The 17402-nt window shown below is 44.1% G+C and overlaps 1 protein-coding gene across 5 annotated transcripts in view; it reads right to left on the bottom strand.

The window, feature by feature from the left end:
• The window catches only part of PRKCE (protein kinase C epsilon), a 497130-nt gene that overhangs the window by 133884 nt on the left and 345844 nt on the right, over positions 1–17402 (bottom strand). The gene's annotated exons all lie outside the window — the stretch shown is intronic.

Below are 17402 nucleotides of genomic sequence, written 5' to 3'. Positions count from 1 at the left end.
GGCTAATCCCACCATAATCTGTTGCTCCTGTCACCACCCGACATCACATTTAGGTAAGTCCATTTCAATATTCATCCCTACTCATAGGGAGTGTGCTACGTCATCCACAAGGAGGCAGCTCAAAAGTAGGATGCCCGACGGGTAAGGAATGATGGATATGGAATGAGTGCAAGATGCATCCCCCAGAGAGGTTCCCTTCTACCATGAAAGCAAACACAAAACGAAAACTGTTTTCAGGGAGAAGAAACTTATTCTATGGATGAAAAGATGGCAAGGAGCCTGGAGTTTGTGGGGCAGGAAGACAGGGCCGGTCTCCTGTCACGCAGGAACAGGAGAAAGCAGCATGGTCATTTCAGTGGTTAATTCCTTTTACTGGGGCGTAGTTACAGTTTGCTACAGAAAAGGGTCACTCAGGGGTGCCTGGGTGGCTCAGTCCGTTAAGCATCTGACTCTTGATTTTGGCTCAGATCGTGATCTCACAGTTAGTGAGTCTGAGCCTCGCATCAGGCTCTGTGTTGTCAGTGCAGAGCCCGCTTCAGATCCTCTCTCTCTGCCCTTCCCCAACCTGAGCTCACCCTCTCTCTCAAAATAAACATTAAAAAAAAAAGTGTCACTCAGCAGCAACCTTAGGAGACATTGATTTCAATGATTCTAAAGGCAGCAGCGACTTTACATCTTATCACATCCCCCAATCACCTCTGAAAGATGCCATTGCTTTTCAGAAGGAACACCAGTGGGAGAGAACAGACAGTGCTTACAAATCTCCAGGTTTAAGGGGAATCTGGGTGGCTCAGTCGGTTAAGTGGCTGACTTCAGCTCGGGTCATGATCTCATGGTTTGTGAGTTCAGGCCCCGTGTTGGGCTCAGTGCTGACAGCTCAGAGCCTGGACCCTGCTTCGGATTCTGTGTCTCCCTCTCTCTCTACCCCTCCCTCGCTCATGCACGGTCTCTGCCAAAAAATGAATAAACATTAAAAAAAAGTTGTTTTTTTTTTTAAAGAAATATTCAGGTTTGTTGCATGGCTGGAAGAGCCCATGGGTCATTTTGGCAATTGCATCTTCTGACCACCTAATCCCCTCCCCCGCAAGCCCCACTGCCCAGCACCACTGTCCTTCAGGGGCCCTGGGATACAGGAAGAGCTGAAGTCTGACGAGGCAACCAGGAAGGCCCTCTGGAGAATCCTAGCGTGGGTGTAAAGGATGTGGACATTCCCCATCCACAGGAGGTTGATGGCTGGGGTACTGGTGAGAAAATGAACTAGTTTTTTTTTGGTATGTCAGCTGTGTTTCTCAGTATATCCTTACCCTCTCCAAGTACATGGGGGATGCCTAGAATACTGTCTATGTTCATACACAGAAGACAGAAGTGAACATAGTCCACCTGCAGGACAGGAGGGCCACAAGGAGCTGTCAGCGTGGTCACCCCATGGGACCTCCGAAAGGTTTTGCAAGTGAGGACTTTTCACCAGTCCCTGATGGGAAGTAGCTTAACTTCCTGACTGGTGTTCACTATCTTCTAGCCATGTTTTGTGGGTGGACTTTCCTCCCGACATCACAGCGAGGGCATTCAGAAGAACGCGCAATGTGGGAAATATTTACCCAAATGTGCAGCCTGGGAAGGGGGTCATTATTCATGAAGCCTTCTGTTACAAAGGTCCCAGCAAATGCCCCTAAATATAATTTCCTCCACTTACATTTAAAAAAAAGAGAGAGAGAGAGAGAGAGAGAGAGAGAGAGAGAGAGAGAGAGAGTGAGCTGGAGGAGTCTGATATTTTCTAGCAGTTTCCTTTTTCCTGACGCTCTCTGTACAGGATGATGTAGTTGTTTACTTTAAGGCTCAGGAGTCAGCCAGCATTGTATGAAAAGCTTTCCCACAAAAAAACAAAAAACAAAAAACAAAACCAAAAAAAACCAAAAAAGAAAACCAACAACAAAAAACACACATATAACGAGACAAACTCCTTTCCATGATGTTCGAGCAATTAGCAACACATGAACAGGCTTGCTCATGCCCTCGCTCCAGGATCTGTCCTTCCTCCTGTCATAGAAGCCACTCACCCCAGGATTGGCTGGGGTAGGGGGGACAGGGAGGACACTCATTTCCCCAGGGAATGGGTTGGAGAGGGGAGTGAGTAGGAGGGTGAAGGAGTGGGGGGTAATAACAAATGATGTCCTCAATGGTCCCATCTCCAAGCCACTTTTGTGGCTTCCTCTGCTGTTCAACCCTGCGTGAAGTGAAATTACAAACCTCAGTATGCTTATCTGTAAAATGGGGAAATAAGAAAGCTTTCGGAGGCACGGTTAGAATAAATCACACCTATAAAGGTGTTAGCATGTTACCTGGTCCGCACAGTGGAATGGTGGGCACACAAATGAAGGAGTGGGGACGATCTGGGTTCAAATCCCAGTTCTACCACTTATTGGCTGTGTGATATTAGGGGAAGATCTTTCTGTAGCTCAGGAGACCTACCTCATAGGTCCCTTGCAAGCATTACCAGTCAATATATGCAAAGAGTTTTAAAAACAACGGGTACATGGTAAGTGTTGTCAAAATGCCAGCTCCTGTTATTTTTGGCTTATAGAAGAATTGTATAAATGTTTGCTGCTGCTGAGGACAGCAAGGACAGCTATTTGAAAACCAGTGGCAGGACAGGGGAGGGTGACACAGGAAGGGTCATGTTCTCCATAGAGGATGTGTCAGAATCCAGAAAGAACACGCACATGCACAGCTTAGAAGCAGAGTTAACTCACAACGTAATTTTATAGATGGGAAATGGAAAGATGTCTGTGGTTTTCATGATATAAAGTGCCAAATGAAATCTTTGACTACATCTTCTTAGCTGTAAAATGTGGTTCAAAAAATGCTGAGAAATGCCAAAGTTGTGGAAACCAGGAGAGATTTCTCCCCTCGTCAGAGCCACGTGCCAAAAGAGTAGGGCTCGCCTAGGTTACTCCTTGAGAATTCTCCACCCGTGAGGCCATAGGCTGGGCTAACAGCAGGCCAGCATTCCACCTGGGATAGCCCTGAGGTCCCAGCCTCATCTTGGCCTTGGTCTTGGGAAGGAGACAGGGACTGTGCTTTATCCTTCCAGCTAACCAGACCACGTGACCAGCTGCCACACTTCCTGTCCTTGAGACAGACCTCCCTGCCAAAGACAACAGGAAAATCAAGACTTTGGTGGCAAAATACTGACATGCAGACATTGTCCTCAAGCTCAGTTCTTACTACAGTGAGGTTTTTTTTGAGGGGAGGGGCTGGATATTATAACTTAAAATGCTAACATGTCTGGTAGTTTAGATACTTTCACGATCTTGTTCTATCCCCCCCTTTAATTATAAAATACACCTACAGAAGGATATACAAAATGCATTTATTTTAAAGAATAAGCAAATAAAACAAACCCCTTTTAGCCATGACACATCTTGACAAACAGAAAATGGTTGCTTGCTGGGCTCAGAAGCCCCTTTAAACCTCTCTGGCAGCATCCCTCCCCCCTACTTCCCATCCAGGGGTAAGGGTAACCACCATCTTGTTTTTCTTTATAGTTTTATCACCCCTGTGCTTGTCTCCAAATAATACGTTGCTTGGTTTTTTTCTGTTTGGGCCCTTTCTATAAATGCAGCATGCTACACATGTCTTTCCAGAACTTGCGTCTTTTGTCTCTGTGCCCTCTTTAAATCACCAGCTCTTACAGCTCGGGTCTCCATTCTGAGTGGGGGAGGGGCTCCCTCTTTGTCTTTTAAAAAATTTTTTAAATGTCTGTTTAGTTTTGAGAGAGCATGAGTGGGGGAGGGGCAGAGAGACAGGGAGACACAGAATCCAAAATAGGCTCCAGGCTCTGAGCCGTCAGCACAAAGCCCGATGTGAGGCTTGAACTCATGACCTTCGAGATCATGACCTGAGCTGAAGTCTGATGCTCAATCAACTGAGCCACCCAGATGCCCCTCCCTCTTTGTCTTTTAAAAGCACCTTTATAAAACATCCCTCAAACATCCTCCATAAAATATCATGACACAGCCACTGAATGGATTCATTCCATCCCCTTGCTTGCTAACCGGCTGCCACATTTACTCAAGCTGTGGCCACTTCCTCACCTTTATAATTCAAATGTACTTTCCTTAAATCAAAATGACGTATTTTGGGTAGATTTAAAGATAAAAGAAATGCATTCAAACCTTCCAGATGATAATCTCTTCCAAAAGGGGAGTTCCCCGCCCCCAGTACCACATTCTTAATATTTTTGCACATTTTGTGTTTCTTTTCAGTTTTGTCCAACTGCTCACACTCTTCCTATTCTTGCCCTTCCTTACCGATGAAGTCTAAACATCCCTTTTTATGGAATTAGGATTTTAAGTCTCACATCTGTACCGTAACCTTTGACCAATTTCTATAGGTGTTCACAAAGCCCTCTGACTGTATTTTTCTCCTCCCACAAAAGTGCCTATTTGGATCAAATGGGCTTTTTACTCTCATAATTCTGCAAACTGTTAGCACCATTTTCTATAGAGCAGGAAGGAGCATCAGACTGTCTGCGTTTTATCCTAAACTTAGTGTCTTCAGGATTCAGGACTTACCGTGGAGCTCAAAGAGCTGAACGGAATCCATCATCCCTGGGATACAGATGCATAGGAATCACATAGTTTTTGCACTAGAAGCATCTATCATTTTTCAGATTAGGGGAGGACCCAGTTTGTTCCTGCCTGTGCCATACACAACATATTGCCTTCCTGTGCTCACCCGATGACAGCGCATCAGGCTCTCCCCAGTTCCCAGGATGGGGGGCTGATTTCCCTGCCATTAACCTGCTTTAACACCGGGAGATCAACACTGAGGGGCAGGGGAGGGGGGTAACAGCTGGATGGGAGGACCTGAATTACAAAAACATCCAGACTAGTCTCACACGAAGTTTATTCCTTGTCACAGAATGACAGGACCACACAGAGCCAGTCCCATGGACTCAGCCGGGCTCTCAGCACTGTGCTCCTGACAGAGATGGACCCAGGCTCTTCCTCCCATGACAAAGCCCCTCATATGTGACAGTAGTGCCCCTCCCTTGTGCAGGAGTGTGCCTTCCGCCCCAGCCCACTCATGCCTCTTTCTCTGACTTCCTAAGAAAATTTCTGCATCACTCACTTTTGTACAGATTTCATTTTCTGGTTCACCTGTGCTGGTCTTACCTTCCTGGACAGACTAGAAGTTCTTTGGACAAGGACTGTGTCTTTTCCTATCCCTGGCATACCTGCCACTAAGCTGAAGACATACCAGGTATTGAAGAAATCCTGGGTGTCTACCATATATCAAAGCAGGACACTTCCTCTCTGGCTGATGGCGCGTATTCTGTGTGTCTTCCCTTCCTTGGGACCACTCTTCCACTGCCACAGGTTTTAATGCTGTAGGTTAAATACCTCTACATGTCAGCCGTTCCATCTGGCAAATCCAAGTGGACCTCGTCAACCCAAGGTGTTTTCTAGTGAATTCTCTGCTAAACGTTTTACAAAAGGAGTTGGCTTTTGTAAGGTGAGCAATCACACCTAAGTATGTATGTATGTATGTGTGTGTGTGTGTGTGTATATATATATATATTTTTTTTTTTAAGGGTCAGATTTTATTTTCAAGTTTTCTTGTCGCTTCTACTTCTTTGAAGTTCACTTCTAATTTACGTACAATAAGAAATGCTTCCCATATTTCTAATAAATTCCCCCATAGGAAAAAAAAGTCTGAGTGAATTAGACTATGGGATTATTGCCACATTAACAGCAGTGCATGTCATTTGGTTGTGTTTGAGTGTTTCTAGTGTTAACACTGGTGCATCTAGGAAGCCTTCATAAGTCAGGACTTGATAAAGGAGGTTATCAATCTATGACTTGAAAGCCAAAACAAAACAAAATGGGTGTCAGCTGGATAAATAATGAAGAAACGCTAAGAACAAAGCCATCATTTTCCCCAACCACTCCTTCCTCAGACTCTTACCATACTGCATTCTCCATGCTCTTTCTGGAGGACCAGGGAAGGCCTCAAACCTCATCACCACTCCTGTAATTATCAGTTAGCCAGGCCCAAATTGAGCCTTAGAGCTGAGCAGCTCAGCTCTAAGAGCCAGGGCCAGGTAATGAGCTTAGTTCCCTAGCAACCTGTACATAAGTATTCCTGATAAAATGGATTACATACTGCTGACGAATCCCAAGTAAATATCATATTGACCCAACAAAGGAGTTAATTTGTACCTTCTGCCATGCCATGGGGGGCTGAGAGAATTCTTTATTCTCTGTTTATATTATCCCTGGAACATCATGGTAAAATAAAATGCCCCAATGGGGTCAAGAGTAGATGTTTCGACTTCTTATCGCCCCTGCAAAATAAAGGTCTCATAACAGGAATAAGAGGGTCTGTTTTTCCTTCCATTGCTTTCCCAATACAATTCAGATTGCCTAAAATACTACTCCCCAAGGAGTTATGCCAGAATGCCCTGAGCAACAGACATAAGTAGTCACCCCATCGTAAATCAACCAACCGCCATTTTATTTACACCTGGTCTCTTAGGAGTTTGGTTTGTGTTCATCAGTCTCAGGGGCCTAATCTGCACTGGATATTCAGACAAAATGAAGTTTCTAGAAGCCAATGGAGTGTGAATCCAGGCTCTGCCACTTCCAGCTGTGTGACCTCTCTTTGGAATAATAGGCCTACCTCAGAGGCTTGACTTGAAAATTAAATGAGTTAATATATATAAAATGTTTGAAATTGAACGTGGAGTATAATGAGTCCTATAAAAATTGTTGCTATAGTATTGTCATTATTGAGCCAAGGACGACCCTGAAATGGAAGGTGAGGACTAGCCCACCTAGATGACCTCTGTCCCCCTTTCTCAGACCACCACAAGGGCAGTTTTGCCCAACATATTCTTTACTGGAACCAGTAACCTCTTCCTCTCACATTGGGGACCTGGCCCCAATATGTGACCCCCTCCATCCACCACCTCAGTCATAGGAAGGAGACAAAGTGTCTAGCAAGAATTCACTAGAATCTTGTGGATGAAACAAAGCATTTAGAGGGGATATGCAGAAACCACTGTCATGGCGACCTTGTGTTGGCCCTAGTTCAAGTTATGGGTTGGGGAGTCAGAAGGATGAATTACTTAACTCCTAGGGACATATAATCACAGGCGTGTTCCTCACACCTTAACTAGTTACACTTCTAAGTGTAATTGATTTCATCATTAAGAAAAGATTTTATAATTAAGAAAAAGGATGTAACAGAGCATTCATTTTCTAGTTGAGCAGACACTTCTTCAAAAAGGATGGCCCCTCCTGATGTACTTATGAGAGGAACAGACGAATTCAGAGAATGGGCCACAGCTATAGTCAAGGACAATCTGGGCTCAGGTTAGGGGACAGGTAATATATATTTTCTCTTTGTTTAGCTAGTATGCCTGGGGGCCAAATCTACCAACAATGGGGGCTCAGGTCTGTTTCATGAACAACTGGCCCACTGGTCAGAAGAGGCCATCATTATAGGCAAACAAAGCAGGACAAAGCTCTCTATCCAGTTTGGGGCCTATCTTTGTAAAGGATATTGAAATTGTTAACTAGGTAAGACAGAAGCTAACATTTATTGTGCCTTCTGTGTGCTAGAAACTGTGCTATGCTTTAATGAGAGCACAATAATACCTCCTAGGAGCTCTTCCGATGTGGCACCATTAGTCATTGAAAGTATGTCTGAATTTGGAACCCGGATGAAGAAGGAAAGCCCTGTGAACGTAAAGGCTTTGATCAAGTAGAAGCCTTTACTGAATTGAGCTCTGAAAAGGGAACACTAAATAGAAGCACTGTTCATTGATTTCATCCTTGTTTTTCTCTCACATTAGCAGCAAGCAAGTCTGGAAGGGTCCTGTGTATGGTTCCCAGTGAGTTGCATTTTCAAAGATCTTTAAAATCCTATAGATCATGCTGTCTAATTCTTTCTGTGTGTCCTCCCCCAGATTTTATGATGAGTGAGGAAATCAATGCCCAGAGAAATATCTAAGAACCATCAGTGTCAGAACCAGAACAAGAACCAGAATTCCTTGATTCACAGTGCCTTCTTTCCTATATCCCATTTTCCCTACAAATCAACAAGGCACAAACACACACAAGTAGCTGAATGGGACATACCCACTGTCAGGCAAGATCTCAAAGTCAAAGCATTAATGGCCAGCAGGGCCATCTGAAGTACCTGAGACCATTGTCACAAAAAGTTCAGGTTATGTGAGGAAAGCCTGTTGCCTAAGTTGAGCAATCTCAATAGACTGACTTCTCCAAATTGCCCCGTGTGTAAAACATCAGTCTACTATCAAAATTCAACATGAATCTAAAAATGGACACAGACACACACACACACACACACACACACACACACACACACACACACACACACACACACAGAGTAAATCCCGAAACCCAGCAGATGGTGTTGGGGGGAGGTGGGAGGTCTGATGTCAACCAATGAGGAAACTGGCTTTGTTTGGTGAATGGGTTCGATGACTTGGCCCTCTGGTTTTAGATTTCAAGTTGAAACTTTGTATTTAAATCTGATCCTGTGTACCCATGAACTGTGAGCAAAGGACACCTTAGAAGTGCGTAGGTCACCGAACCCAACTGGCAGCTATCTAAATTCACATTTCTAATCTGTCTGGGATTACACCACCAATATTTTCTAGACTATCCAAAGGAACACTCTACTTTCTTCACCAGCCTTTCTAGATGCAGAGGGAAGGTCAAATGGCCTGTGGCAATTCTTCCTTCAGAAGCTCTCTCTTACTGCCTCTGGACACATGTGGGTTATTGAAACAGCCTCTTTCCCAGTATGTCTGCTTTTCCTTTCTCCCTTTCGTCCATGGCACACGGAGGCATCATGCTGCACTAAGTCCTCACTTCCCATGTGACCCTCAAGGAACCTTTTATCTCCAGAGTAAGTCCAGACTCCTTGCCGGGCATTGTAAGATCTCCCCAGCTTGGTCAGAACCTCCTCAGGAAGGTGTCTTTCTCATGCCCTCCCACTGTGGGCCTCCTGTTTCAGCACAGCCATTGCTCTCCTTTCACTGGCAGGTCTGTTCCTGCCAAGCCCTTCTTCCCTGTGGCTCCCTGTGCTCTGAGCCCCAGATCTGTGTGAGCCTGGCCAAGCTGTTGAGCACCCCAACCTCAGTTTCCTCATCTGCCCAAAGAGATGGCAGAAGCATCACACCCCATGAAAGTTTGTGTGAGATTACATCAGTGCTATGCAAGACTCACCACATAATAGGTGCTCATTAAGTAGAAGCCTCTCTGTGCCCCTCATCACATACTATATTCTCAGTTACTGATTGATGTATATTTTATCTACTCCCCTTGAACAGAAGAGTTACAGTCCCTGCAATCTTCCAATGGCACCTGATAGGGTGCTGGCACAGAGCAGATCTTCATGACCAACTTTCTCGTCATCAGAGTGGCATATCCTAGCCACGTTCCATCTACTTCCTTCTCTCTCTCTCTCTCTGGTAGAAAACCTTCCTCAGTGAGCCAAAGTGGTTTATACACTTGCTTCTAGGTACTGTTTTCTGCAAATGCTTGTATTAACCATCCAACCCATTCAGAGATGGCACTCACAGAGAATACGAGAAATCTAGGTTTTAAATCTGCTTCCCCAAATTCCATCTCTACCTAAATCTCAGGAATGTGCCTGTTTTAGTAATGGAAGGACCTTTGTAATGACAGTCTTCAGGAACCGCTGCTCCATATAAACATCAGCTTACATATGGGTAGGTAAAAATCATCAAGATTTATTCCAGACTCTCAGAAGTTACAGTGGTTTTAAACTGTTGTTTTGTTTTGAAGTGAAATCCCCTCTTCAAATGATAGATTACTTGGAATCCTAATGTGTGAAGAGGTTAGAAGTGCTCCTTTGGGAAAAGGAGGCGAGCGCGGGTTCCCTTGCCACGGCATATCCAGGGTCTGTGTGTCCTCATGCGTGTGCACACACATGCAGGCACACACCGCACCTCCACAAAACCTCATGCAAAAATTACAGCTTAGAAGAATATGCAGATAGTTTAGGAAGATGGGTAAGTATATTCCTTAGAGGTGGAAAGAGCGTTTAAATCTTGCTCTGCCATATGTCAATGTCAAATAGATTATTTACAATTTGCACTCGAGTTTATGTTCTAGAGAGAGAGAAATGGCAATAGAAAGAGGCAGTTCTGTTGCAGAGAGGCAAAAGCCATTTCTGGGCAGCACCTTCTGGTTCACTTCCTGCTGATGCAAGCTCCACAGGAAGCCAAGCATGGATTGATGGCCTGCAGCCCCCAAATACAGCATTTCTCTACAAGAGGCCCTCACATATTGTAGAGACCTTGGAAATCATTTGATGGAAGAATAGTGACAATGGGGATGGTTATACGCTGTCACCTGGTGAAACAGTTTATTACATAGAATATCAACTTTAGAAATAAACAGATAACTACTTTTAAATTGAAAATACATCAAATACTAGTCATTAGAATCACTCTTATTTTCTTGAGCTTTTCTGAATTTTCCAAATTTTCTACAATGAACAAAAATGCTCTGTGATAAAATTTAAATATTTTTTTAATTTATTTTTTTAAAGTTTTTATTTGAGAGCACGAGAGAGAGCACGTGCGCATGCATGAGTGGGGGAGGGGAAGAGAGGGAGGGAGGGAGGGAGAGAGGGAGAGGAAGAGGGAGAGGGAGAATGAATCCCAAGCAGGCTCTGTACTGTCAGCACAGAGCCTGACATGGGGCTCTTTTAACTCATTTAACATGAGATCATGACCTGAGCTGAAACCAAGAGCCAGACGCTCAACCAACTGAGCCACCCAGGTGCTCCAAAATTAAATATTATTTTTTAAAAGCCAAGGACAACAGTTTCAGAAAGAAAACAAAGCAACGAGTTCTGGGCAGTAGGTGCATGCCAGCACTTCTCACACTGTGGTGCAACAAACATGTTCCAGTGAAGCTTTGAGTTCCATAAGGCCAGGAAACATAACTATCTGGTTCACCACTAACTCCCTCAGCAGGTAGCATGGTGCTATGACACCCATGGCGTGGTACATAGTGGTTGCTCAGTAAGTGATGGCTGAGTGGTCAGGTGTGAGGACCTCATCCTATTCCTGCCCATTTTGGATATATGGACAGTCCCTGATTTCCGATGGCTCAATTTATGATGTTTGTGATTTACGATGTAGTGAAAGCAATATGCTTTCAGTGGAAACTGTACTTCAAATTTTGACCTTTACACAGGCCAGTGATTGCGGTACTCCCTTTTGAGGCTGGGCAATGGCATGAGCCCCAGTTCCTGGTCAGTGACATGATCACCAGGGTCAACAGCCCACATGCTTACAACCAATCTGTATCCATACAACCATTCTGTTTTTCACTTCAGGACAGTATTCAACCAATCACATGAGATATGCAACAGTTTGTTGTAAAATAGGCTTGGTGTTAGATGATTTTGCCCAACTGTAGGCTGATGTAAGTATTCTGAGCATATTTTCAACTTATGATGGGTGTGTCAAGACATTACCCCCTCATGTAGAGAAAGAGCTCTAATTCCTGTGCCTAGGTCCCTTTCTCTTCCCTTCTCTTGCACTCCCAGAAAACAGACACATTTCCAGAAACGGTCTGATAGATCCTACTATATCTGCCAGCATTTTTTTAAATTTCAATCTCACTGGGTCCAAGTCAGATAGAACTATCATCCTTAGACCCTTTTTCCTATGTGTGATAGCAAATGGAGACAGGGGAAAGGAGTTTGGAGGTGAGGCTATCTGAAGTACAGAATTTAAACAGTAGGAAGGAGCTCCACAGAATAATGTGTGAACAAGGGCCATCAGGAAATCTCCATTCCAATCTGGATTCTATTACAGACAAGTTGTAAGGCCTTGCTGGGCCTCAGTTTCCCATCTGAAAGAGAGAGTAACCATACTCGCCTCCCAAAGACACATTTAGGGCATGTTCAATGGCTGATATAAGCGAAAGCATTTTTAAAAGCAACTTTAAAAAGCATTTTTAAAAGCATTTTTAAAGGCAAATGCAAGGTTTCCTTAGAGGCAAAGAGGCAGGAGCATCGTAGATTAAGAGCCAACATGCATACCTCTCTGCCCCCAGGGCACATGAACATTAATTAACTCTATAACCTTTGTTTCATCAGGTAGAATGTATCCTGGTATGTTTCAAGACCTGAGTCAGATCCTTCTCCTCTGTGAAGCCTTGCCTGATTATGAAAACTCTTATCTCCTCTGACTGGCTTGGGCATGCCTGGCCTGTCCGCACATAGACACATCCTACCAAACACACACACACACACACACACACACACACACACACACACACACACACACTTTCTCTCTCTCTCCCTCTCTCTCCCCACCCACACTTCCTCTCTCTCTCTCTCTCTCTCCTCTCAATCCCCACCAGCCCTCCATGGCCTCAGACCACCCCTCCTCAAGAGAATTGAATCTGTCCCCCATACTAGTTTGATTTGCGAGCATCTTGATTACCAGGTGGCTTTCTGACCCACACGCCAACTCATGGTGTTGAACATGTCAGTCTACTCTTGTGAGGCACCAGTTCCAATCAAAACTCCTCCAGCCCCTTCCACGTCTGGCTGCCTCATACAAGCACACTCTAGTAGGAGGCATACTTTGTTCAACTGTTTCTTGGCTCTTAGACTTAATCTGACACAGTCATCTGTTTTTCAAAATATCTCCCAACGGCCTAATTTTTAACTTTGCTTTTTGCTTTTGTGTTTGCCATCCTACAGAAACAATGATCAAAACAAACATCAGGGTTCCTTGCAACTGTCATTTTTTTCCCTACGCTGTCAACACCCCTGCTCTGTAGTTCTCACCCTACGCTCACACGGATTACTAAAACTCATTTGAAAAATGTCTCCAGTTGCTTTTTAAGGATTTTTCCATTCTGCATTTCCCCCAGGGCAGCGAGGGAACCTGGCCAAGGGAGATTCTCTAGGAGTTCACCCTCTGTTTCCTTCACAGCAGCTGAGAGAGGCACAGCCCTCCAGGAGCTAGCTTCCCAGGCCTGGCGGGAAATGCCAAAGGGAGGGGGATGGGTGCGATGAGGTAGAGATTAATATTTTTAAAGAGGAAAAATCGTGGGTGAAATTACTCGAGACAAGTTTTATGGGATCCAGTCGGAAGCAATGATTTCACAACGGGGTTCATACATAGAATCTAAAAATGCCTGAGAATTTTATTTCCTGTAACTACAAAAACAAAAACAAAAGCAAAAACAAACCCATCACTCAGTGGCTCTCTCATCCCTAAGCTTTCTGTGCATGAGTGAGAGGCCTGAAGAGGCAGTTCCTGAAGTCACTCCTTGCCCTAAGCCCTGACTTTGACCAAACCTGTAACTTGTAGAGCTGCACTGGGTGCCTCGCCCAGTGAGGTTGGCTCATAGTACAGTGGGTCTGGAACAACATAGCAGTTGGGGTGCGCAGCCCCTGCACAGTCAAAAATCTGCATAGAACTTGACTCCCCCCAAAACTTTACCAATAGTCTACTATTGCACAGAAGCCTTGCTGAGAACACAGTCGATGAGCGCATATTTTGTATGTAATATGTATTACACACTGTATTCTTACAATGAAGTAAGCTAGAGAAAAGAAAATGTTATTAAGAAAACCTTGAGGAAGAGAAGACACGTTTGTAGTCCTGTACTGTCTCGAAAATAAGCCGCACATAAGTGCGCCAGTTCAAGGGCGTGTTGTCCAAAGGCCAACTGTACTTCCGCCCCCTCTCTACCAATCATCTGATCTCGCAGGTGCAGGAATTTTCTGAACATCCTCCACTCTTCCTCTCCTTCACTGCTGTTGTTCAGCCATTTTCATTTGCTTGCGGAAGTAGGGCACAGAAAGAGGTGAGAGTTCCAGCGTTGGGAAAACAGTGTCGAAGAGGAGATTGGTCGATAAGTTCTAGGTTTCCTCAGTCATCTCTCTGCCCTTATCCTCTTTCAAATGCCACCCATGCTTTGAGGTCCTGGTTTTGTTTCACCTCCTCTAGGAAGCCTTTCCAACTACCCTTTGCAGGGCTTCAAATGTCTCATCTCCGTGGCCCCACTAGAAGAGCTGTCCATCACTCCGCACATCTGTCTCCCCAGTAGACAGTCATCTCCCTGAGTTCGGAGTTGGTATGTTTGGAGCTTTGTAGCCCCAGAATCTAGCAGTGTCTAGCCTATAATAGATGCTCAAATAATACTTGTATATTCATTGAAATCATTATGGACACTACTTTTTTAACCAAGAAACAGTTATTGTGTGTGAAAATAGTAAATACCATTGATAGCAGTTTAACATCATCCATATAAAAGTCATCTGGCAGTTTTAAATATGGAAATTTTAGTTTCTCATCTGCATCAATAGATGATACTGTAATTCTGGATGGCTTGATCTTGATGAGCATAATGCCTTTATGAAATAAGAATTACATCGAGGGTTCTTTAGTTGTGAGAGAGAGGATCTGATAGAAATGAGGGTTCTCTATCTCAGCTGGAGTTGGAAGTCCCTGATCCACCTTTCATACTATATATTTTATAGTTAATTAAATACAGTTTTGTAGCTTTCCCTAGTTCAGGCTACTCCACCAGCCCCAAGAGCACACAGCATAGCAGGAACTGAAGTCAAATATACTGGTTTAAATTTGACTGAAATTGAAGTTACTGGCTTAATTTACTGGCCTGTCTGCCTTTTCTTACTAGCACTGGAACAATGGAGCTGTTTCCTTTGCTTTTCTTCCTTCCAGATCTCCAGGAGAAGGATCAGAGTATATGAACCAATGGCAGGTAGGCATGGCACAGAAAAGGCCAAATTGGCCTTGAATCGTACCTTCAGTGGGCTGTGAGGACCATATCGAATTCACGACTTGACATCATGACTGGTGCCAGTAGGTTTATATACTCATCACCATTGGTCACCACACCAGACATGGCACCCACACCTCACACACATTTAAGTCCCATCGGGCAATCTGTAGAGTGTGTGGCCTGAAGCTATGTGCGAACTATCAAGAAGTTCTAAAGGTGTGTTTCTATGGGGGCCTTTTCCCCTACACACTGAAAAACAAAGGCTCACCTAAAAGTAATTAAACCCGACTTAACATTATTGCTGCTTTGTGTGTCATAATTAAGTAAGAATGAAAGAAATCTTAATAGGATTGCAATCAGATCTCACATTCCTTTATCATGTATTAGAGTCTTAGTTGAAACCAGGTTCAGGGTCCTTTCTTTTCAGGAAAAGTGAAATAAAAGCAAGACTGAGCTATGGCTACTGAGCCCGGCTCCTGTTCCCACCCAGACCCTGGCCCAATCCTCCCCCTCAAAGCCTGGCTTGAGCTGCCTCCCCACTCCAAACCCCAAGAGCACCTCTTCTCTGAGTCCTCCTGGTTTGAACACCCACCCAATACTCTTTGTTGCCATTTGTTTACAGAAAGAGTATAAACTCCCCATTGCTTATGGAGTAAACCCCTCCACATTTTGCTGATAAACCTAGAGCCAGCGCCTACCTCATAGTCAGGTGAGTGAATAATAGCTACTCTTTAAAACCATGACTACTGGGGGCACCTGGGTGGCTCAGTCGGTTAAGCGGCTGGCTTCGGCTCAGGTCATGATCTCATGGTTCCTGGGTTCGAGCCCCGCATTGGGCTCTGTGCTGACAGCTCAGAGCCTAGGCCTGCTCTGGATTCTGTGTCTCCTTCTCTCTCTGCTCCTCCCCCACTCATGGTCTGTCTCTGCCTCTCAAAAATAAATAAATGTTAAAAAAAAACATGACTACTGGTTGTCATGGGAAAAGTCACCTTTTCTAGAAGTTGGGAGTTCATAAAATGATTCTTCGTAAGATTGCTTTAATAAGCTAAGGTCCTTCAGTGAAGTTAAAATATGATTCACTTTCAAAAACTGAGATGAACATATGTCTGGTGTGTAAAGTGGGGTGTGCTATTTCTCTATGGAATAACGGTGGCAGGGAAGAGGTGGGGCAAAGTTGCTCCTGTAACTATGGCTACCTGACATCGGCCTGAGAAAAAGAGTTAGTAAATATCTGAACTACTAAAGTCTCTTCTCTCCCCAACCCCATGCTTCAGCCATCCAGACAGACCCCAATCTCCATGTGTCAGTTTGGGTATTGTTCTCCCATAAAGGAAATTCATGGTGTTTATTAAATACTGCTTTGTGTTCCAAAAGCTGCCATACAGTGAGGAACCTTAGCCTTGATATTCTACAACGCACAGAGGAGAACACTGCTGACATGAAAGACATCCATTCCCATATCTCACTTATTCAACAAGAGGTGTAGGAAAGCTGACCCTTCACTGTGCTTCCCAAGAATGTTGAACCTCTTGGCAATATGTCCAAAGAAAAAACACCAGTGTGGATCTCTACCCATGAAACCACCTCAGACAGGGAAAGAGATGGCTACCTGCTAGGGGTAGGGGAAGGGGGGAAAGCTCCCCCCACACAGGGGGGCACGGTACTGGGTCAGGCAAGAGAGAATATCAGTGTGATATCAGAGCAAGGTTCCACTGGACTAGGAGTCCCAGAGACCAGATGCTAAGTCCACTGTGGCCAAAACAGAGTGTCTATAGGCAAAAGACTTCTACTTCATTGACATCTGATTTTCTCACTGGTGCAAAAAGTAGAGTAGAAGAGATAATTTTTATAAAATCTTCCAACCCTCCAATTCTGATAGTGAATACCCACCAAATGTGAGGCCCTGTGATAGGTGCCATGGAAGATAAAGACTTACAGGACACATTTTTTCATTAATCTAGAATTATACTCGAGTGGAGAAAAGAAAAAGTTAACCATATGACTGATCCTCTTTTATCATGTTGGGCTCCGCATATGTACACATACATGCATAGACCCACAAATATTAGGAATTACATAACACATTTCAAAAACAAGGATAGCTAATGACTCCTGCACCTGTTCAGAAAAGGGATTTCCAGATTTTCAGAAGGTGTTTCTTATCTTCCTGAGAGATCAGAGGGATAGGAAAAATCCACTAGATCACTGTTTCTCAGTGTGGAATAGGTGATTGTATAAGTGGAGCTTGAGATCAAATAATTGGGAAATAGTAGATTAAACACAGGCAATCTTTTTTTCCCCCCCATTGCATTTCTCCTTAGGGACTTAAACAAGCAAGTACATGTTGAAGCAGTCTAGAAGAAGTCAAAATTTCAATTTCCCAAACTATGGGCCAAAGGATCCTTTATTCTTAGAATTTCTCAAGTGATGAGGGTTCAGAGAAATACCCTTTGAAAAACAGTGTACCAAAGAGACTGTAAATTCCCTCAGGTGAGAGACTGGAGATACCGTTGTATCTCCAGTACCTGGCACATGGGAAGAAGTCAATAAAATATC

The sequence above is a fragment of the Panthera tigris genome, chromosome A3 (genome assembly GCF_018350195.1).
Source record: "Panthera tigris isolate Pti1 chromosome A3, P.tigris_Pti1_mat1.1, whole genome shotgun sequence".
NCBI classification, from domain to species: domain Eukaryota; kingdom Metazoa; phylum Chordata; class Mammalia; order Carnivora; family Felidae; genus Panthera; species Panthera tigris.
Note: the sequence above shows the minus strand (reverse complement) of the source record. Positions and strands in the feature narration are given on the sequence as shown.